The following is a 23,543-nucleotide window of genomic DNA, read 5'->3' on the forward strand; positions in this document are numbered from 1 at the left end:
TGAGCCGAAGGCACACGCTCACCTGACTGAGCCACCCAGGCGCCCTGAATTTGAGTGGTCTTTAAGAGCATAGGTTTTGAAGTCAGAACTGCCAGTTAAAATTCCAGCAAAACTGCTTACAGGTGGTGGTGGGACCTTGTTCCCATGCCTTAGTTTCCTCATCGGTGAAATGGGGCTAAGGATCCCATCTTACAGAGAAGTGTCGAGGATTAGCAAAGATCAGGTAGGTAAAGTGTTCAGAGAGAGTCTGGTGTAGCAAGCAGTGAAAAAAAATTGGAAGCAATCTAAACGTGCAACAGTAGGGAAATCGTGAAGTGTGGTATGATACATCAATAATTAAAAAACAATGAGGTGGTATAACAATGGTAACAATAGTAAATGGTATAACAGTGGTAACAATTGTAAAACAATGGCGATCTTTAAAAATCGTACTAAAATAACACTAAGGATGAATACAGTTGACCCTTGAATAATGTGGGGGTTGGGGTGCCCACCCCTGCACAGTCAAAAACCCAAGTATAACTTTTGACTCTCCCAAAACTTAACTACTAATAGCCTTGTGTGACCAGAAGTCTAACCAATAACATAAACGGTCAATTACTGCACATTTTGTATGTTCTATGTATTATAGCTGTATTCTTACAATAAAGTAAGCTGGAGAAAAGAAGATGCTATTAAGAAAATCATGGAGAAGAGAAAATACATGTATGGTACTGTACTGCATTTATTGAAAAAAAATCTGCTTATTAGTGGACTGATGCAGTTCGAACCCACGTTGTTCCAGGGTCACCTATACACTCAAATATATACCATTGTCTATGTCTTTTTTTTCCTTTAAGAACAATTCCTAGGGGCGCCTGGGTGGCTGTCAGTTAAGCATCTGACTTCAGGTCAAGTCAGACCCCTGTGAAGAGCTCTGAGCTCAGGAGGGGTCCGTTTATCCCTCTCCCTCTGCCCCTCCCCTGCCCATGCTCTCTCTCTCTCTCTCTCAAATAAATAAATACAAATCTTTAAAAAAGGGGCGCCTGGGTGGCTCAGTTGGTTAAACATCTGCCTTTGGCTCCGTTCATGATCCTGAGGTCCTGGGACCAAGCAGGGAGCCTGCTTCTCCCTCTCCCTCTGCCTGCTACTCCCCCTGCTTGTGCTCTCTCTCTCTCTGCCAAGTAAATAAAATCTTTTTAAAAAATCTTTTAAAGAAAAGAACAATTTCTAGAAGCGGAATTGCTGTTTCAAAAGGTTGACAGCATTGTTAAGTCTCTTGATGGGTTTCACCAAAATCTGCCCCAGATCATAGTCCTATATGTGGGGTATGAGAGTAACTGTTATCTTATATTCTCATCAGCACTGATTATAATAGTAAAAAAATATTTTTCTGGGGCACCTGGGTGGTGCAGTAGGTTAAGCATCTGACTCTTAGTTTCGGCTCAGTTTGTGATCTCAGGGTTGTGAAATCGAGCCCCACATGGGGCTCCACGTTCAACTCAGAGTCTGCTTGAGATTCTCTCTCCCTCTCCCTCTGCCCCTCCTGCTCATGCCCTGTCTCTCTCAAATAAATAAATAAATCTTTAAAAATACATATTTTTCTGAGAGACCAAAAAAAAAAGGATCTGTTTAATAGCTTAATATGCATTTCATTAATTTCTTATTTATGGATTCCATTTCTTTCTTATCCATTGTCTGTACTTTAAATTGTTGTCCATGTCCTTTCCTGTTTTTCTGTCATATGTTCACCTTTCTTATTGATTTGTAAATGCTCTCTACATATGAAGGCCATAAAGCATTGCCTGCCATCTATATATTGCCACTTATCTTTTCCCTTGATGTATCATTTTTATGAGGCCAAATCCTCCTCACCCTCCCCACCTGTTGCCATCTATTGGAGGTCACCTCCTCACCACCTCCTCCAGGAAGCCGTCTGTAGGAGGCTCTTTTGGGGCTGGTTTTCTCTCTTAGAGCCCCATCCTGAGGAAGCCCTTGGAGCAGATCTACCACTGGGCTTGTTCCACATCTGATCTCTGACTCAGATCTCCAGCTGAGTTCCAAGGAGGCTTCCCCAAACGTGGGTTCTAGAGCCTAATACCCTGCAATTTGTGCAGGGCATTCAGGAGGCAAAGGCTGCACCTGGCCCTCCTCCCATCACAGCGACCTGGATAAAGTGCTGTCATCTCAGCTACTAAACTTGCTTTTTTTTTTTTAAACGGAGACTCTGTGAGGCATACAGATTTCAAAAGAGCACAAAAACAAAAACGTTTAATGCTGGCGAAGATACTTTAAAGTGCATGTTCCCTCTGAGCGCTGGTGGGAGTGTGAATTGGATCCTTGTAGCACAATTTGGCAATGTGTGTTCCAGGCCGCGGGGAGGCAGCAGAGAGCAGTCAGCGAGAGCCTTGTCCGGGAGTCAAAACCGGATGAGCCCTGGCTCTGCCCCATTAACTTGGGCGGCTTTGAGCAAGTAAACTTACTTCTCTAAGCTTAGGTTTCCTCTGCGAAGCCAGAATAATCATAGCCCCTGTTGTTAAAATTACACAGCTTAGCTCCATGCATGGGAACTGTTACTATTATTAAATCTTAAAGCTGTACATTTTCTTTGACCCAGCAGTTCCATTTGTGGTAATCTATTTAAAGGAAATAATTAGAGATGTGCACAAATATTTAACTGCTTGAATGGGGGGGGGGCGGTATTATTTATAATAGCAAAATATTTATCACAGCTTAGATGTTCAACAAGAAAGGGTGGTTAAACAAATTAGAGTTCATTGATAGAAGGGCATCTATGCAGCCATTAAAACGCATGTTCTTGAAGAAAATGACGTGGAAAGATACTGGTGATATTTCTAATCTTGTTTTTAGAAACATATAAAATTCTTTATAAATGTGTGCCTCTGATTCTGTTAAAAACGAAAGAGGTAGGTAAATGTACAGGAAAAAAATGACTCATCATGCAATCGTTCATTCATTGCTTCCCCCAGACATTAATTAAACGGCTACTATGTGCTAGACACTGTGCTGGGGTGGGGCGGTGGGGGGGATGCACTTAGCATTTAAGAGTATCTCTGAGGGGGTGGAATTAGGACTCATCCAACCATCCATTCAACAAATGTTTATTGAGCATCTACGTGCCAATAGTGCAAGGGCACTGGGCTTGCACAGTGAACAAAACAGACAAAAATCCATGCTCTCATGGAGCTGACATTTCAGTGGAGGAAAAAAACCAAAACAAACTAACAACAATTAGCTAATCATCTAGTTTGTTAGAAGTTGATTAGAGCAGGAAAATTCGAAAAAGCAGATAAAGGGAGGGGTTCAGTAGCATGCAAGAGGAATGTTTGCTGCTTTAGTTAGGGTGGGAAGGAATAAAGTCACAGATAAGGTGATATTTGAGTAAAAACCTGAAGGAGGCGAGGGAGGGAGCCCTGAGGATACTTGGGGAAAGAGTCTATCCCAGACAGAAGGAACAGCCAATGCAAAGACCTCGGGGAGGGAGAGCTCCGGATATTTTTTCTGGAAGAGCAAGGTAGCCAGGGCCCAGAGAGTGAAATCATAGGAGAGGATGCAGGGGCTTCGTTTATGGATTTTGTTGTTGTTGTTTGTTTTCTGGTGTTTTCCTTTTTTTTTTTTTTTTTTTTTTTTGACGAACTAATTACTTTTTAAAAACCTGCAGAAAAGATTAAGATCAAATAGTGTCTTGCTTCCAGGTCAAGTTCCTGGACTCAGGCAGACTGTCGTTCAAAACTCATTATCAACTTCCTGTAATCCTGAGGCAGCTAGTTTAACCCCTTTGAGCCTCAGTTTCTTTATCCGTAAAATGGGTATTAATAATAAGAGAGTTTTAGTGAGTATTTAGTGAGACAATGCAAGGAAGGCATTTGGCCAGGTGTGTGGCACATAAGTGCTTAGTAACTGTTTCTGGCCATTTTTACGCATTATTGCCTTCCACTCACCTACTCGTTTTGGTGTAAGGTGGGACTATTACACGAGGATAGTCATTTCCCCTTTAAGGACCCGATTGGGCGGGGAGCCAGCTTCCCCGCACCCTTTCCAAATTTTCCAATCCCCGCTTGGCATTTTCTGCCCGAAGGTTTCCGATTGGACGATATGCACCAATCAGAGGCTGAAGCGGGCTCTGCCAATGGCCCAGCTCCGCCCCTGAGCGGGCCCTGCCCCCTGCCCGGTCAGCTCCGTTGCTATGGGGACTGGTGGGCGGCGAGGGGGGAAAGCCCCGGATGTTCGTTGGGGATTTAACATGGCGGCGGCAGTGGCCGCGGTGGCGGCGGCGCAAGAGAGCTGAGGGCGGTGTGAGGGTTCGGAATCCCGGGTCGAGCAGCTAGGCCGCGAGCGACTGCAGCGCCGAGCCGGTAGGATCAGCGGTCTGGCCAGGGGATTGGGGTGGGCCGGGCGATGGCGGTGGGACAGCGTTTACGTAAGTAGGGGGCGGGGCCGTTGGGGTCAAAGTTCGCTCGAGGAGGGAAGGGTCGCCTCCAAGAGGTCGGGGGTCAGTGCCGCTGGGGAGGGTGGTGTAGAGGAGGTCAGAGGTCAAACGAGCGAAGGGGGCGTGGCGAAGGGGACCACAAAGTTCGAAATTTGAAGTGGGGCGGGTTCGAGGGGACGGGAGCGAGTGTCAAAAAATGGGGGTCAAAATCATTTTAAGGGAGGGTGCGCTTACCAAAGTCAGAGATCACAACCATGGGGGCGGTGGTTTGGAGGTTTTTTCGGCAGCAACCAGCGGACCAGATGCATGAGATTTAGGTTGGGGGGCACCTTTTTAATGGATCAAATGTGGGGCGTGGCCAAAGGGGGCAAAGATCAGAATCTGACAGATGATATACGTGAGGGTCAAAGTTAAAACCCTAATGGGAGACATTGCTGGGGAGGACGGGAGGGATGCCCAAGAGAGAGATCAAAGGTGCTTCCTGGCCAAGTAAAGGGGAGCCCCCTCCCACAAATAATGAAAATAATAGCAAACACTCATAAATCACTATGTGCCAGGTCATTTAGATGCTTTCCATATATTTAATCCTCACTACAACGTTATGGGGTTGGCTCTTTTATTAAGAGCCCAAGTGATTTGCCCAGGATCATCTAATGAATAAGTTGTGGGGTTGGGATTCAGACTCGAGTTCTGGGCCCAGAGATGTACTATGCTCTATCGCCTTTCAAATAATCACAATTTTGGCTAATATTTAATGAGGGCTAACGCTGTGCTCAGCAGTCTTGTTTCGTTATAACACAGCTTGTGACGTGGGTGCTGGGTGGACCTGCTTTACAGAGGGGAAAACTGAGGCTCAGGTAGCTTCTGCCGAGCAACAGAGGCAGATTCCGTGCCGGGTCTGAATGATTCGGGAGCTCCTGCCCCCAGTTGTTACACTGTAGATTGTTGAAGGTCTGTTCCTGGAAGCAGGGGGCTGGGCAAGGCCAAACCACTCCCTGGACTGGAATGGATTGTCTCTGGGCTCCCTGAAAGGGTGTGATCTGGGAAGAGAAGTTCTCCTGGACCTATGGGAGTGGGGTGTTTGTGGGTGGCCCAGAGTCCTAGTGAGTCTGATGGGTTTTGACTGGGGAGGGTGTCCCTGAATGGGATACAGTACAAAGCCGAGTGTTCTCTGTACTTAAAACCCTAAACTCTCATGGTGGTCCCAGATTGCTTCCACCTCATTTCCTACGGCTCTCCCTATCCTTCTCAAGGTCCAACCCCACCGGCCTGTTTGCTGTTCTTCAACTCTGTAGGCATATGCCACCCTCCAGGTCTTTGACCTTCCTGTTCCCTCTGCCTGGAATCCTTTCCCAGCGCCCCCCTACTCATGGTCACCCACGTGCAGCCCTACCAGCACCACCTGCCTCTCACTGTCCCTCACACACTCTTTATCTCCCTATCTTGTTTCTTCCCAGGCTTTGCTCTGTGCTTACCTTGTTTGTCAGGGCCCCTGTGTTGTCTGCCTCTGCCCCCCCCGTCCCCCCCCCCAGGAATGTGGGCCCCACACGGCAGGAATTTCTCCATGTTGTTCTTTCCCTGAATCCCCGCCTGAAGCACCGCCTGGCCAATGGAGGGTGCTTGATGGTTGGTGGTTGCATGCTGGACACTGTGCTGGGTGCTGGGACTCTAGCAGCGGACAAGACGCAGAACCCCTGGGCCTCTAGGGTCTCTCGGTGTCCCTTGGTGGGAGCCGACTGGAACCACACCCCCAGCCAGTGATACCCGGCTACATCTGGACCCCTAGGGTGCCCGGCCTGGGGGTGGGGGGCCAGTGGAGCAGGGGCTGAGGAGGAGCTGTCCTGTGTCGGTGGAGCAGTTCTGGGGACTGGTTCAGACCCAGCCCTGTCACTCACGTGGGCTGTGGGACCGTGGACAAGTCGCTTAACTTCCTGGGCCTCCATTTCTTCCCCTGCCGAATGGAAATGATAGTGACTACCTTGTGGAATGGCCGGGAGGGCGCAGAGCGGAAAGCGCGTGGCCTGGACCTGGCACCCACCAGGTGCTGTGTTGGCATTAGTCCTGCTGCCACTGCCACCTGGGGAGAACCTCAGAGATGGAGGAGGGTCCCTCTCCACCTGCCTGCTGGCTCTCTCAGGAAGCTGCGCCCCCCCTTCCGGCTGTGGCCGGGTCACCGGGTGGGCACACTGCCAAGCAGTCCTGTGAGGCCAGCCCCATCTCCTGGCCTCGTGGTTCCAGCTTGCTCAGCGTCCCAGGCTTGGCGCAGACGTGAGGGCTGGGGCTTTGACATCGGAGACCTGAATTCAGGTCTCTGCCCTGTCACCAGCCGTGGGACCTTAGGCAAGTGATTTCTTCCTTGCCAGTTTTGTTCCTTAGGCTGCATTTTAGATTAGGGGGAAAGGTAAAGCCTTCAATTAACAGAACCCCCACGCCTCCAGCATCCGGCCTGGGACGGAACTCGCAGGGTGGATGGCGTTCAATGCCCCACTCCCTCCCCGGCCTCCCTGCAGACTGGTACAACTGCTGGGGCGCCGCTGGACCTGGATTTGGTGTTCGTCTCCCTGCAGGTCTTCCTACTGTTACTCCCCTCGAATGTATTCACAGCTGATAGGGCCACCGTTCTCAATCCCAGCTCCACTCTGTAGTCACCTGGAGAGCTTTCAAATCTGCCGCGGCCCAGGCCAGCCATAGGGCTTCTGACTTGGAGTCATTGGGTCTGGGGTGGGGCGGGCCTCAGTATGAGGTTCCAGTGGCCAGCCAGGGTGGCCCACCACTGTTTTACTGTTTGCCGGCTGATGTAAGCGGCGTCCCGGTCAACAACCTGCTCTTTCTGCTCAACATTCGAGTTTGCCTTTCTCTTTGCCAGGACGTGTGCGTAGCTCTAGGATTCGTTGTCTCTGCCAGGAGTGTCTCTCTTCTTGTGATTGTGCCACATAGGAATTACCTGTTCACCTGTTGGTGGACATTGGGGTGGTTTCCTATTTGGACAGTGATGATGCCGCATTGAACATTCTAGAATGCGTTTCCTTGTATACTGTGGCCAGAGTCTCTCTTGGGCATGTGGCTCACCGTGGACATGCAGGGCCTTCCAAATTGTTCTCCAAAGCAATTGTACCAGTCTGCTTTCCCGCAGGGCTTAAGGGCTCCCTTCACTCCATGTCCTGCTTTGGGGCAACTTTGTGGCCCTTGCTGAAGTGGTTTACTCAGCCATCAGATGGTGGGTTTATAGCCCCCCAGGCTAGCTGGGAACAGCTGGGGAGATGGTTCACGTGATGGGCTTAGCAGGTCTGACACCCACCAAGCCCCCACACCCAGGCTTTTGCCCTCTAGGATGTCCAGGACAGTGACCACAACTTTGACCCAGCTCTCCTTGGGAGGCATCTCTCAGGGCTGACAGTGGGAAATGAAACTGTACTGACTTGAACCTCCTCAGGAAGGGGGCAGGGAGGAAGGAGGTGAAGTGTGGAAAAGGAGGGGCAGAGCCTTGTTACACTCTTTTTGCATGTGACCACTGGTCCCACTGGCGACCCACACAGCCCTGGCCCTGTCTGCACAGATTTTAGTATACAAAGGAAGACGGACCCATCCCGAGACAGTGACAGCCCAGAGTGTCAGGGCTGGGATGAGGGAACACAAGCAGAAGCGTTAGGGCTGGGCTACGGGAGGCACAGGGACTGTAGGAATCCAAAGGAGGCCCCTGACCAGCCTGGGAAGTCAGTGAGGGCTTTATGGAGAAGGAGACATCTGATCCATGAGAAAGGGTGAGCCAGGCCTAAGAAAGGAGGTGAAAAGAATAGAGCAGGTAGTGGGTACAGGAAGTGCAAAGGTCCTGAGGTCCGAATGAGCTTGGGATGGTCAAGTACCATCAGGGAAGCCCATGTGGCAGAGTGGGCGGCAAGGTCAGGAAGGTGAGGAAGGGGGCGCCTGGGTGGCTCAGTCGTTAAGCATCTGCCTTCGGCTCAGGGCGTGATCCCAGAGTCCTGGAATCGAGCCCCGCATCGGTCTCCCTGCTCCACTGGGACCCTGCTTCTTCCTCTCCCACTCCCCCTGCTTGTGTTCCCTCTCTCACTGGCTGTCTCTCTCTCTGTCAAATAAATAAATAAAATCTTAAAAAAGAAAAAAAAAAAAGGAAGGTGAGGAAGATGTGGCAGGTATACCAGAGGCTGACAGGCTGAGGTAAGGAGCGTGGACTGCGTTCTGTGTGTAATGGGGAGTCATCGGAAGGCTTTAAGCAACATCTAGTTTCCCTTTTATCAGGATTACTCATGTTACCATGTGGGGAGCGGATCACGGGGTGCAACAGCAGGGAGACCCAGGGGGAGGTTGGTGTGATGGTCCGAGCAGGAGATGAGGGTGGATTGGAGGAGGGGGCCAGTGATGGAGGAGGGATCTGTGTGCTGCCAGGATTGTGAGGACTTTACCCATATATTTTTTTCAAGATTTTATTATTTTTATTTGAAAGAGAGAGAGAGAGCGCGCGCGCAGGGGTGAGGGGCAGAGGGAGAGGGAGAGCGAGAATCTTAAGCAGGCTCCACGCCCAACATGAGACTCAGTCTCACGACCCTGAGATCATGACCTGAGCTGACATCGAGAGTGGGACGCTTAACCGACAGCCACCCAGGTGCCCCTTCTTTCCCCATATTAACACATTTAATCTCCACAACAACCTACAAGGTAGGTACCATTATTATCCCCATTTCAGAGATGAGAAAACTGAGACCCACAGAGGTCCGTGACGTGCCTAAGGTTACATAGCAGGCGAGTTGGCAGAGGTAGGACTTGAACTCCAGGCCTTCGGACTCTCGAGTCACGGCCTGCGGTGGCTGCCCTCCAGTGATTTGGAAGTGGTTGGGATAAGACAAGGCCACTTCCTGTCCAGTTGGTTCTTCCCCAGGCTCCTCTTTAGTTGGAATCTCTTGGAGATTCCAGTTGGAGGTCTGTTCAACCAGGGGTGTTTCTGGGCACTGGCTCCCTACCTCCCTCAGGGCCCCCACAGTCCCTTCACTCTCTTCTCCACAGCCTCACCCCTCCTTGTCCTGCTGGCTCACAGTAAAGCAGACTTCCTGGCCAGACGCCGGTCGGGGTGTCCCCACCAGCTGTTTATCCCATCACCCGAGCCAGGCGGCCACAGATGCTGCCAGCAGGAAGCAGCCTCCTTCCAAGTCACGGCCAGGGAAATGGGACCCTTCCCGCCCCCGCCACCCTTTCCGGGGCTGGGGCTTGTTTTCTGCCAGATGCCTGGGCCCACAGGAAGGTGTCGGCGGTGGGGGGGTAGCAGGGAGGGTCAGAGGGGAGCTTTCCCAGGTCCCAGGGGAGCCGGCGACGGCAGATGTGACACAAGCCACCACTCACGGCAGCCTGTCTCCTGGGGCCCTCTGGTCCCGCCTTGCCCTGCCCCGGGTGCTGCCACCATCCTCGGGGGCAATGGCGACTTCTCTGCAGGGGCCACACAGTCCACTCCTGTCCCTGACCCCCTCACTGGGGCCCCTGGGAAAGAGCCGAGGCTCCGTGAGCCTCACACTTGTTACCTGCCAAATGGGCTGTTGGGAGGATCGTAGATCGTGTGGTAAAGAGTTCCCAGGGTCGCCTGGCATGCAGTAAGCTGGTGGTAACAATTTAATGATTCAACAATTTTAACAATTTCCGTTTCCTTGCGCCCTGTCCCCTCCGGGCTGCAGCCTCCTGTTCGCCGGCTCCCAGCCTCTAGTGATACTGTCCTCACCCACCGCTTGCGGCCCGCCAGGCGCCGATGTGTGCTGGGCGAGCGTCGGCGCAGTGGTTCTGCCCAGAGACCCTGAGGAGGACGTGTTATTAACCTCATTTCTCTTTTCCAGCGTTTTCATTTCAAGAAGGCACATTTTTGCTCCGTGCGCACGTAGTACCTATTCCCCTAAATAATAATTGCATACGGCCCAGAAGGGGACGCAGTGACGAGGACATCCCTTTCCCAGCCCGCCACCGGTCCCCTGCCCCGACACAGCCATTGTTCCCAGCGTCTCTTCTGTCTTCGGATATTCGTCCCTGCGCGTGTTCTGCCCCTTTTTGTTTCTACCCCAGTGGAGCCGACTTCCCACGTTTGTGTTCTGCCCTTACCCTGGCGGGTTTCACTCTTCAGTCCTGTGGCAGGACCTGGAAATGCTTTCTTGTGCTTTCTGTGGCCGTGTGCCACTCCCTGACACACGTGTGTTCTCGCTGATGGCTCTTCAGGCCCTTGTGGTGTGTCCCTCCCCCGAATGGGGCCGCACACGCTCGGGACCGCATCTCTGGGCTCGGGGGTCGGAGATGTGTGCCCCGGTAGCTCTGCTGGTAGCGTTCAGGCCTGCCCGAGAGCATGAGCCCGTTGGCACCCCAGCCCTGGTGTCTGATGGCACGGGGTTGCCTCATTTGCTGGCCACGTGCTTGGGGCAGTCGCCGATGCCTTGGCCTTTGGCAGTCAGGGAAGGTTCTAGTGCTGGTTCTGATTTTAAGGTGAGAGAAGTAGAGCATCTTTGTGTTTGTCGAAAGCCATCTGGGCTTCCTTTCCCGGGAACTGTCTAGCTGTGCTATTTTCACTTTCTCTGAGAAGGGGAAACCGAGGCATGGGCTGGCAACCCCTCAGCAAATAAGGGGCAGATCCAGGACTGGAACCCTGGCCTCATGGCTCCAGTCTGGAGTTCCTAACTTCTGGGACCCCGTGGAGGCGGGGGGCTTGGGCTCTGGAACCAGCTGGGCCACGACTAGCTGTGTGGTCCCAGACAAGTCGCTTAACTGCTCTGTGCTTTGGCGTCCTTATCTACATAATGGAGAGGATAAGGGTGCCTCCTCAGGGATGTTCTGAGGCTATAAATGCATCATCATCAGGCAGAATGCACAGGAAGTGCTCAAAGACGGGAGTTTAGCCTTGTTCTGTATCATTACTATTCGCAGGCCTCGCTCTGAGTGCTTCCTCTGAGCTAACTTACCGCACTCTCCCAACACCCCGAAATGTAGGTGTTAACTCTGATTCCCCTTTCGTAGGGCAGGAGACTGTGAACCTGGGAGACTTATGTGGGGTCACCGCAGAGTCTGGCTCCTGACCACTGTGGCTCTACTCCATCTGCCACCCCTGAACTAAGCCTGAGGGATTAGAAGGCTCTCCCTCCCTGACCCCCCTCCCTCCATTGTGTCTTCCTTCCAGGCCTGCTGCCACAGAGCTTTGGAAGGGAGCACTCTGACAGGTGGGGGTGCCAGGCAGGGTCCCCAGACAGCGAGCACCCTCCCAGTCCCTCCCCACTTCCACCCCCAGGTTCCCGGCCTGGCCCTGGAAACTCCCGATAAAGCGATAAAGCGGCATTGTGCTGGGTTAGGGCTGGCTTCCCCAGGCTGGTTTCAGCCACTCCCACACAACGGGAAGCGGCCTGCTATCCTGGGCCTCCTCCCGCCCTCCTCCTGCTCCCCTCCTCCCCTCCCCTCCCCTCCCTTCCCCGCCCTTCCCCTCCCCTCCCCTCCCCTCCCCTCCCCTCCCCTCCCCTCCCCTCCCCTCCTCTCAGCGGTCCAGGCCAGGACTGGGGAGAAAGTAGGACATGGCCGGAAGGCAGGGCTCTTCAGCGTAACTCCCTCAGGTGAGGACCCCCCAGGCACTTCCGCCTCCTCTCTCCCTGGGGACCCCTCCTCTGCTGCCCACGGGGCCTCAGGGGGCCTCGACAGCCCGGTCCTCCCTTCCCCCGAATCTTCCACAGCAGGCTGGCCCCAGATGATCTGACTCTGAGATGCCGTGTTGTGTATATATAGTTATGTACATTTATGATTCTTCTACTTTTATTTTTTTTATTTTTTTATTTTTTTAAAAGATTTTATTTATTTATTTGACAGAGATAGAGACAGCCAACGAGAGAGGGAACACAAGCAGGGGGAGTGGGAGAGGAAGAAGCAGGCTCATAGCGGAAGAGCCTGATGTGGGGCTCGATCCCACAATGCCGGGATCACGCCCTGAGCCGAAGGCAGACGCTTAACCGCTGTGCCACCCAGGCGCCCCTGATTCTTCTACTTTTAAACCTTTAATAATTGCAAAGCGGAACGTGCCTCTAGAAATGTGCCTAAGTGCAAATGTCGGTTTACCATCATTATGAGATGAACAAACACCTTGCCACCGTTAGGGGAAGGCCGAACACTGCACCCTAGGAGCCCCCCCATCACCCTCTTGATCACGACCCCGGAAGCGATCACTCCCCTCACCTTGGGGGTCACCGCGTCCCTGCCTTTCTAGAGAGTTCCTGCCAGGCGTGCATCCCTGAATTACAGAACGCCACCTTGCTTGCTCTTGAACTTCATAGAAATGGAGTCCTTCCGCACGTCTTGTTAGCGGCTACCTTCTTTGATCCCAGTCTGTGGGGTCCAGCCACGTGGTCGAGCATGTCCATAGTTCGTCCCCCCTCGTTGCTGTGTACTCTTCTAGTGTGAGAACAACCCAGAGCTGATCTGTCTCCTGCTGTGCGCGTGTCAGTGTCCTTGAACATGGCTGCCCCGGGCGTGCGGGCAGGGTGTGCGTGCACACATTTCCCCAGGCAAGCTAGTCGGGCCCACGGGTGGCCCTTCCTGAGCGCCCTCGTGTAGGAGACACAGACCCTGGTCCCAGATCTACACACAGACAGGTAAAATAAGCCGGACTCCCAAACCCCCATCTCCTACCCCCCCCACCGTGAACCTGTCTCATTAACGGGCGCCCCATCCATCCTCTAGATCGGGCCAGGAGCCTGGTGGCACCCTGACTCCTCTCGTCCCTCCTTCGCAGCCACGATGGCAGAAAGGCCACTTGCCTACCTGCAGAGCAGAACCTGGCACCTTTCAGTCTTCCTCGGTGGCAGCCCCTCTTTAAGCCACCCTCGTCTTCTGCCTGGACTGCTCCCCACTCCGCACTCCCTCCTTCCCCATTGCCCCCCCCCCCCCCCCCCCGCAGTCTGTCCTCACATAAAGCCAGAGGGAGCTGGGGATCCTCCTGTGGCTTCATCTCTCTTGGGGTGGGGGGAGGTGGTCATGAGATCCTGGCTCAGCTTTCCTGCCAGCTTCCTCTTTTCTCCTGCCACGCTGTTCTTGGAACATTCCAGGCTGGGTCGTGCCTCAGGGCCTTTGGTTCTTGCTGCCTCGTCTGGGACCTGTCACTCTCCCTCTTACCTTCCCGGGCTTGATTTTCTTTGGGCACTCATCATTGCTACTTACATTACATTATGATTTGTGGGTCGGTTGGCTTCTTGTCCTCCCTACTCCTCATAACTTGGCTTCATGGGTTGGGTAGGGGGGTGGGGGGACCCTTACTGTGTCCCTTGCTGTATAACCTCAGCTTGCTATGTATGCGCCTGGGTGGCTCAGTCAACGCTGAACGTGAAGGGAGGAAGGAATGAAGGAGCCGTGATAAGCCCTGAGTCTCGCTGCCACAGTGCATGATGGGTGATCTGCCCTGAGTAAGGAGGGAATGCCATGGGAAGGGTGAGCAGGAGTTGGCTGAAGGAGGGGAGGGGAGGAGAGAGCTCAGGGGCCTCTGAGGGACGAGGGGAGGGGTAGCTAACATCGCTGTCAGTTTTGCGGTTGGTCTGGATTTGAATGCAGAGAGCCGCTTGGGGCCTCTCCATGTCTTGCTTGTCCTTTAGAATTGAGGCCACCCTGGTGTTCTAGGGTATCTCTGAAGCTCTGCTCCTAACATACTTACGCCAGTGCCTGGGGTATAAATATGAACGTGCCTGTTGTCGTGTTTCTCCTCCATATATTCTGGAGTGCCTGGTCCTTTGTGGCCTCCAGGGACACGGTGGTTGGTAGGTAAACAGATCCACTTCCTACCCATTTGGCATCTGTTTCGTGGACTCACAGCCTTCTGGGGCATCCCTGCTCCGAGACAGGGGAAGGCCTGAAATGACCTTGGGTCTGGGGAGTGATTTATTCCTTAGGCTGATTAATAGGGAAAACTAATTGAAGGTCTGCGCCTGCCAGGCCCAGTGCCCCGCGTAGCGCTCCCCGGCGTCTGCCCGGGCCTTCCTGGGATCCCGGAAGGTGGCTCTGACCATTCGGCCCATTTCACAGACAGGAGGGGATGGCACACACAGGAGGGGATGGGCGACACCCGTGGTGAGCGCTGGCCCGTCCTGCGAACTGGTGCTGAGCAGATCAGGCTCTCGTAGGCATCTCCTCGGGGTGCAGATTTGCATTTCCCTGGCGGCCAGTCAGGTGGAGCAGCTTTTCACCTGTTCCCTGAACATCTGGAGCGCCTCTCTTGTGAAGAGCCCATTCCAGTCACTTGCCTGTTTCCCATCGGGCTGTCTGCATTTTTGTTTGTTACTTCTTTGAGTTAAATCCCAGGTTCTGGAGGAGAGCCTTTGTTTCGAAGATGCTGTAATTCTCCCGGCCTACTGCTCGCCTTTTCACTTTCTTTATGGTATCTTTTGATGAACAGTAGCGCTTAATTTTAATATGGTCAAATATATTACTCGTATCCTTTAGAGTTTTATAATTCTGCTTCTTACCTTTCTTCATTCTGGAAGAGTGTGTGTGTGTGTGTGTGTGTGTGGTGTGTGGTGTGAGGTAGGCATCCAGTTTCATAGTTTTCGCCTGGATCCCCAGTCATCCAAGGACTATTTATTAAAAACAGACTGACTTTTCTCCATGGCCACCCTTATCATAAATCATGTGTCTGTATAAGTGGGTCTGTTGCCGGATGCCCTGTCCTTTTCTCTTGCTCTTCCGGCCTGTTCCGGAATCACTACCACCCTGCCCTCGTTTCTGTCGTTGATAAGAAGTTTTGATCTTGGGGAGAGCAAGCATTCCTACTTGTTCTTCAGGAATGTCTTGGCCATTCTTGGCTCTTTGAATTCTATTTAAATATTAGACATGCATCTCGTCACACACACAGCCACGACATTGAGTCTGCCAGTCCGTGAACGTGATCTGTCTCTCCGTTTGTTTGTCTTCTCTGATGTCTGTCAGGAGAGTGCCACACTTTTCCAGCACCATCCTTGCCCACTTCTTGGTGGATTTATTCTGGGGCAGTTGTGATGTGGCCGGGGGAGTCTGTGCCGTCCCCTCCCACGAGGCACCTTGCACCCTAGGTTTGGCCTTTGCCGGGTGAGGCTCACCTTAGGGGCAGGAGCCCCCCATCCTCCCCCCCCCGACCCTGCTTCCTCCCTGGCACCACTCCTAGTCCCTGGCAGAGGGTGGGCAGGGTGCCCGGAGAGGAGGTTGTAATTTTCCTGAATGATTTCAAGGGCTAATTAAAGGTTTTCCTTGACTAATCAGCTTACGGTTTAATTATCGGGGAACAGGCTCAGGGCTGCGGGAAGCAGCTCTGGTTGGGTCTCCTCACAGCGTGGCAGGAAGGAGCTAGGGCCCGCAGGGGTGGCAGGACCTGGGGATCCCCTGACACTCTCCAGTGGGCCAGCTGGAGTTCTCTGTCCCTGTGAAAGAAAGGTGGAGGGTAGCAGGTGTGGCTGAAGTCAGCACATTGAGGAGGGGGGCCTTCTCTGCTTGAAATCCTTCCATGTCCCACACTGCCTGTGGAGAGGGCCCAAACCCAGTCCCTCCCCTGGGGGACCAGGCCTTGCCCGATCTGCTTGCACTTTAGCATTCCTGACCTTGGTTAAGTGCTTCCCTCTCATGTATTCTTTGTGTCTTGACCTAAAGGTCACCCCCTCTGGGAAGCCTTCTCAGGTCACCCCTGCCCACCCGAGCAGGAGATAAGCTCTGCGGGCTCCTTGTCAGCTGTCAGGGTCACTCACTCCACCACTGATCAGCGCTTTGTGAAGGGGACCCAGGAGACGGGGTTCAGGACTGGCGCTCCAAGGAGAAGGCTGGGAGTGGGGATTCAGGGCTGGGCGACCTAGAGCTGGCTGATACCTTCCCAGGGGAGGCTTCTGCCTGGACTGGATGCAGGATGGGTTCCTGGGAGTTCGTGAAGGGGGAGGGGACCCGGAGATGGGAGATGGCTGTGCCAGGCCCGGCTCCATGCCTCGCATTCCTCAGCAGGTCCCCGACTCCTGGTGGCCCAAGGTGGGGGAGGGTGGGCGGACAGAGGGGCCTCCTGGGCACTGCCCCTGCCCCTCCCGTCGTGGGGGCAATGATGCAGTACCCCAGGCCTAGGCCATTTGAATCCCAGTCTCCGGCGGTGGGGCCTGAGCATTTATTGGGTGTTTTTGGTTTGTGTTTTTTAAGCTCCCTGTGTGACTAGCTGGGATGAGAGCCACTGTCCTCCAGAAATGATAGCAAATGTGTTCACTTTTGCAATGTTTGGGGTACTTTTCTAGGCTTCTGACCTAGCGTGATTGAGCCACGACGTCACCCCCACAAACGCACGGTCGGGTCACAGACAAGGCAGCTGAGGCCCAGAGCGGTCCTCTCTGCCGTCCCTGGGTCCCTGGGTTCTGCAGGCTCCCGGCGGGCCGCCTTCTCTGTCTCCCTCCTCGCCTCCTCTTCCTCTCCATGTCGCTGCCTTTTGTGTCTCTCCCTCTTTCCCGGCCTCAATTTCTGCTCCCACCCCCACCCCGAAGCTTCCCTGGCTTCCCCTGTTAGCCAGGATCCCACTGAAGCCCCAGAAGGAGATGGTTCCCACAGGCCCAGGACGGGGATGGGAAGGATGCCAGTGTCACTTGCCATCCTCCCTCGCTTCTCCTGGCTCCTGGAGTGGGGGCAGGGGCACGCATCCCGCTGATATTCGGAGGTATTGGGACTGGCTTTGCGACCTCGAAGGAGGACCGTCCAGGCAGACAGACCCTGATACGACAGCTTCTGTGACCCAAGATCCTGCTGTGGGCCCAAAAGTCTGCTGGTGTCATCTGTGGCCGGTTATCATTTTAGGCTCCCTTGGGGTGGCCGAAGGTTTGACTTCGGCAAAGGCCCGTGCCAAGATGTGAATATTGGATTGCAGGAGCCTTTACTATTTGATGGGACCAAGGCCAGGTCTCCTGTGCGTCCCCGCTCGCCAGGGCTCACTGGCCTCCCCTCCCGCACCTACTCAGGGCAGAGGCTCCCCATTGGGCCTCTCCCGCTCTGGCAGAGCTCCCTCTCTGACCTCGGGCCAGGCCCGGAGCCCCACATTGCTCAGTGTTGGTTTCCACATCTGGAGCAGGAGGAGACGGGTTCCTGCGGCCTCCCGGGGTAGCTGGGAGGAGTGAGTGAGTCAGTGGCATGTGTGACGCTCGGCACCGCGCTGCCATCGTTCTGTCATTGTGGTGGCTTTGACTGTGATCGCTGTTAGTTATTAGAGGCAGGACACGTGTTCAGACTCGGTAACAAAGATTCACCCAGTGAGCCATCCATAATTCTTCACTGTTATGATCAGGGCACATTTCCTTTTGCAAAATGTTTAAAACCTTTGTACGATGGAAGTATTCACTCATGCTCGGGAGAATGGTCTCATGCCTTCCCCACGTCCCCGTCCCCGTCCCCAGTGTCCCGCAATTACCAATGATGACCAGGCTTTTTCATTTGTAACCCAGGCTCCACCTCCCTGATTATTTCAAAGCAATTCCCATACGTCATATACTTGAGCCATAAATTTTTCAGCTTTTTCTCTTGTAAAGATTAAAGAGTCTATGAAAACAAACCCCGCAATACTGTTGTTGCAGGACAAAAAAGGACTGGTGATTCCTTAAGATCCTTACATTTCCCCAATTGTCTTACCATGCTTTTTCAATGTGCTCGTGTGATTTGGAATCCAGACAAGGTTCGCGCTGTGCGTTTGGTTGACAGGTCCCTCACATCTTCTGTAGTTGATAGGATTTCTCGCGTCGGCACTTTTGTGTGCTTGCTGTTTGCCTCGTGTATCTGCCAAAGACCCTTGTCCTGTGTCCCCTCGAGTTTTCCACAGTCTGGATCCAGCCGAGGAATCCTTGTGGTGTCATTCGACTTGTTCCGCTGTCCCCTGTGCTTCCCATAAACTGGGACTTAGGTCTAGAGGTCTGATTGTATTTGAGTTCTGTTTCTTTCACTGGTGGTGCTCTATGTATGAACGTCAGGTCAACATTAGCATCTGGGTCACTTTTAAAATAAACTTCAGGGGCACTGGGCCGGCTCCGTCGGTAGAGCATGCAACTCTTGATCTTGGGGTTGTGAGTTCGAGCCCCACGTGGGGTGTCAAGATTACTGAAAAAACAAATAAATAAAATTTAAAAGAAGATAAGATAAAACAAATTCCGTTAAATTTTTTAAAAATTGAGTAGATGGGGGAAAAATTATTCCCTTGCTCGCAGGTCAGACTGGTACCAGATCGAGCAGGGGGGCCTGAGGACCGAGGGTCGGAAACTGTGAGGGCCTGGGAGCCAGGGGCTGGGTGTTAGCCTCCAGCTTCCACGAACCGTCTGTCGTGGGAGTGCACAGCTTTGGGACCCTAGGCCCCCAGCCAAGAGCCCTCACTGCCCCCCAGCCGCCCCATCCTTGACTCTGCCCGCATCAGCTGGCCTGGTGGTTATCTGGAGGTGCAGCGCTGCCCTCCTGCCCTGGCTGTGTCCTTGGCCAGCGGGGCCACCCTGGGGAGTTTTCCCATCCTCCACCCGCTCTCCCCTCTGGAACGTGATGGGGGCAACACCCTCCCCCCAGGCTGTGGTTGGGACGCCATCAGGAGACAGTACAGAAAAGGGCATGATGCCTGGTGCGCGCTCTACAAGCCCCGTTCCTCTGCATTTAGCGGAGGCCTCTTTGACCTCAGCTCTACCACTTTCCCCTCCCAACCTCCCTCCGAGCCACGCTGGCCTCCTTGCACATTCTGCCACGTGTCAGGCCGGCTTCGGTCCTTGGGCCTTTGCAGTGGCCATTCCCTCTACCCTGAACGTGCTTCCCCGGGTCGCCACGTGGCTTCCTCCAGGCTGTCTGGTCTGGCTCCAGGGACACCCACCCCCCTCAGGGCCCTCCTGACTGTGCTCTCTGTCCTCTCCCTCTCATTGCATACTTTTTAGTTGACTTGTGTATTGTCTCATCTCCCCCATGGGAAAGTCAGCTCTGGTAAGGAGGGGCTGAGTGATTTACCGCTCTGTCCCTAGTGCCTGAAACCGTGCCTGGCACACAGTGAGTGAGTGCATAATACGGTGATGGAGTGCATGAGCGAGTGAGGGAAGCACATGGTTAAGTGAGTGGACTTGGGCCCGGGTCAGACCTACCGTGGACTGTTGGCTCTGATACACGCTGTGTGACCTTGGACCGGCACCTCCCCTCTCTGAGCCTTACTGTCCTCCTCTGCGACATGGGGGTGTTCACAGCACCCTGCTCGCTGCCTTGTTGAGCACTAGCATGGTGCCCAAACGTAACGCTTTGTAGCTGGCCTCGCCACCGTCCTGCGTCTCCAGCATCCAGCCCAGCGAGCCAGCCAGGGGCTGCCCCTGCCGAGGGGATGCTTTAAATCTTGAGTAATTCCTTCCACTCTGTATGACGGGCTGCTGGTGCCCCAGGGCGGGTCGGCGCAGGGCCATCGTGGTTGGGTATGTTCCCCTGGCCGACAAGCTACCTGAAGAGTATGATTCCCATGGGACACAAGAGTGCCCAGGATATGGAGAGACGTGGGGCTGTGGCCACCTCGGAGGGCTCCAGGCCTGGCTGCTTCCAGGCCTCTGTCTCCTGGGCAGGAAACAGGCCAAGAGCTGCGAGGGGCCAAGGAGGACTGCTGTTCTGATTATGGTAGCAGTTTACAGTTTTGGGGGGTGTGTGCGTGCGTGTGCGCTGAGAGATGGAGAGGGCTCAAAACAGAGAGATGGAAGGTACACGCGCGTAGAGACGAAGCCCCCAGCCATCAGAATCACGCGTGGAGAATGTACATAACTCCCCGTTCGGGTTCATGAATAATTATCACGATAAGCATTCACCCATCTAATTAATGACCACCCAGACCAAGACGACAGGCATCACCAGCACCCCAAAAGCCCCCTCCTTCATGGGCTCTTTCCAGCCTTGGCAAATAAATTCAACCCCCCTTTTCTTCCTTTTAATTCTCGTTTCTATTTTTGTGACTCGTGAGAGATATCCGATGCCCCCAAGGGGACAGAGGGTTACCTGATGGACCCCTCCCCCGCTTAGGCGCTCTGCCGGCCTGTGGGAGAAAACACTCCTGCCCTGGTTAAAGCCCTCGGTGCCCACCTGCAGGTGTGCGCGCCTCACTCTCCACCGCCCTCCCTGCAGCTTTTATTTATTAATTTATTTTAATTTTTTTTAGATTTTATTTATTTATTTGACGGAGAGACAGCCAGCGAGAGAGGGAACACAGCAGGGGGAGTGGGAGAGGAAGAAGCAGGCTCCCAACGACGCGCCTGATGTGGGGCTGATCCCATAACACCGGGATCACGCCCTGAGCCGAAGGCAGATGCTTAACGACTGCGCCACCCAGGCGCCCCTCCCCGCTGCTTTTCAAACCGTGGTGGTGCTGGACCGCCAGCTCTTGGCTGTCACTTGCTCTCAATATTTTGCCCTTGAGGCTTTATCCAGGTGGATAAACAAAGTCCCGCGCCGCTAGAATGATCCTCAGCGTGGGCCAGAGCCACCCCCACCCAGCAGCTAGACGAAAGCAGCCCTGTCCTGGTGGGGCGTCGGGAGGGCACTCGGGGGGGGGGGGTTTGAAACCACCACCTCACGTGACAGTGGGCATTTTCTGTCCCTGGAGGGCACTGCTGGCTTCCCCGGTCGCCAAATGGGATTCAGTCGCGGGCCCTTGACACATACGGGGACTTCTCCAAGCACCTGTAAGGGATAAAGGAGGCTCTGGTATCATCCTGGGTCAGCCTGTCCCTCCATGTGGAAACGGATGGGGGCTGGGGGCCGGACGGTCTCTTCTCTGGCCTGCCCCCGGGACCCCTCTGCTTCCCCTGTTAGCCAGGCTCATCCGGCCTTTCGCGGAGAGGCCCTCCGGGATGGAGAGTCCTAGCAAAGGCTCTGGGTGCGGAGGCCTGGGTCTGCTCCCGGCACTGCCACCTACTAGCTGGGTGACCTTGGCATGTGGTGGCCTCCCCCTGTCGGCCTCAGTTTCCCCATGTAAGATGGGGTTGTATAAAGGTTATTTCATCCACGTAGAGCACTCAAAAGAGAGTGGCGAAGAGAAACTCGTCATGCGTGCTAGCTGTGAGTATTACTGTCCTTATTGCCGGTCACTCGTTCATTCTGTAGATGCTCACTGCGTACCTCCAGCCCTGTGCGGGCCAGTGCCTGGGAGGGGCTGGGGACCAGTCAGCCCGTGGTCTTCCCTCATGGAACTTGCGGTCCAGTGATGGAGACGGTACAGCACCAGAGTAACCTTGGGGGGGAGCACAGACCTCTGTCAACGCTGTGGTGGAGGAAGCCCAGAGGACTGGGCCTAGGAAATCAGGGAAGCCTTCCTGGAAGAGGAGACAGCTGAGCCCAGGGCTGAAAAAGGAGCAGGAGTTAGTGTGCGGAATGGTGTTCCGGGGAGAGCAAATAGCATGTTCAAAGGCTAAAAGGTGGGAAAGTGTCTGGTGTGTTTCATAAATTATTATTTCAAGTGAAACTTTTTGTTTTGAGATAATTGTAGATTCGCTGGCAGTTACAAGAAATAACACAGAAAGCCCCTGTTTCCCCCTATGGTAGCATCTTGCAAAACTCTAGTTAGCATGAGACCACAACTAGGATAACGACATTGATACAGTCAAGATGCAGAACATTCCATCACAAGGATCTTTCCTGATGCCTTTTCACAGCCACATTCCTTCTCTGGCATGTCCCCAACTCCTGGCAACCACTCCCCATTTTTATAATCCTGCATTTCAAGCATGTGATGTGTTATGGAACAATTTTCACAACCATACTGTAAAGAACTGTAACAATAAAGAGAATTTAAGATATAAAATAAAGCAATAAGGTTTAACGTTTCAAAAAAAAGAATGTTACGTAAACGGAGCCTTTGTTTCACTCAGCTTCATTCTCTGGAGCTCCATCCAGGTCGTTGCCCAAGTCAGTAGTTCATTCCTCTTTCTTGCTGAGCAGTATCCCATGGTGTGGACGTACCACAGTGTAACCATTCACCCACTGAAGGACATCTGGGCTGTCTCCCTCGGGGGGCCTGTGACACATAAAGGTGCCATAAACAGTTGCGTACAGGTTTTTGTGTGAATGTAACTTCTCTGAGATAACCGGAAGTGCAGCTGCTGGTGTAGAGAAATTGCCAAACCGTTCGGCTCTGTCATTTTACATTCCCCCCAGCAGCATGCGAATGAACCAGTTTCTCTGCATCCTCACCAGCATTGGGTGTTGCCACTGTTTTGGATTTTTTAAGCTGTTCGACTGGGCATGTAATGACAACCCATCGTGGCTTTAATCTGCACGTGTCTAATAGCCGATGGTGCCTCACATCCTTTCATGGGCCCATCTGCCATCTGGGCATCGTCTTTGGTGAAATGTCTCCTGTGTCTTCTGCCCATTTCCTACCTGGATTTTTTTGGGGGTTTTTATTGCGGAATTTTGAGAGTTCCTTCTTTCTTCTAGATACTAGTCCTTTGTCAGATAGGTTTGCAAATATCGTCTCCCAATCCATAGCTTTTTTCCCTCTCCTCTCGTGGACTTCTGCAGAGCAAAAAGGTTTTTTTAATTTCGATGAGGTCTACTTTATTAATTTTTCCTTTTATGGATCTTTTGGTATCAAGTCTAACAACTCTGTGCCTAGCTGTAGATCCTGAGGGTTGGTTTGGTCGGTTGCTTTCTGAAAGTTAAAAAACTTTTACAGTTGAGTTTTACATTTGAGTCTGTGCTCCATTATAAGTTCACGTTGGTACAAAGTTTACCAAACAGTTGAGGGTTTTTTTGTTTGTTTTTTTTTGGGTTTTTTGGCCAAAAGTAAGTTACCACAATGAGATACCACTTCGCACCTACCAGCATGGCTGTTCCCCAAAGAAGGGAATATCACAGGCGTTGATGGAGTCCTCATGCATCGTGGGCGGGAACCTAACAGTGCAGCCGCTGTGGAAAACAGCCTGGTAGTCGTTCAAACGATTACAATCACCTAGCAGTCCTCCTCCTAGGTGTATACCCAAAAGAATCGAAAGCAGAGACTTGGACAGATATCCATACGTCGGCGTTCATGGTTGCGTTATTCACGAGCTAAAAGGTGGAAGGAACCCAGGTCTATCAGCAGATGAGAGGCCGCACAAGGTGTGATAGATACACACAGCGGAGTATTTATTACTCAGCC

General features: G+C 53.1%; 1 protein-coding gene across 1 annotated transcript in view; it reads left to right on the forward strand.

Annotated features, from left to right (window-relative positions):
* Positions 1 to 4,194: 4,194 nt before the first annotated feature.
* PAK4 (p21 (RAC1) activated kinase 4) overlaps positions 4,195 to 23,543 on the forward strand; it is a 43,925-nt gene continuing 24,576 nt past the window's right edge. The window contains exon 1 of the mRNA XM_026482346.4: positions 4,195 to 4,355. The gene's annotated coding sequence lies outside the window, so the exon portion shown is untranslated. The remainder of the gene's footprint in view (positions 4,356 to 23,543) is intronic.

Source organism: Ursus arctos, unplaced genomic scaffold, assembly GCF_023065955.2.
Source record: "Ursus arctos isolate Adak ecotype North America unplaced genomic scaffold, UrsArc2.0 scaffold_19, whole genome shotgun sequence".
NCBI classification, from domain to species: domain Eukaryota; kingdom Metazoa; phylum Chordata; class Mammalia; order Carnivora; family Ursidae; genus Ursus; species Ursus arctos.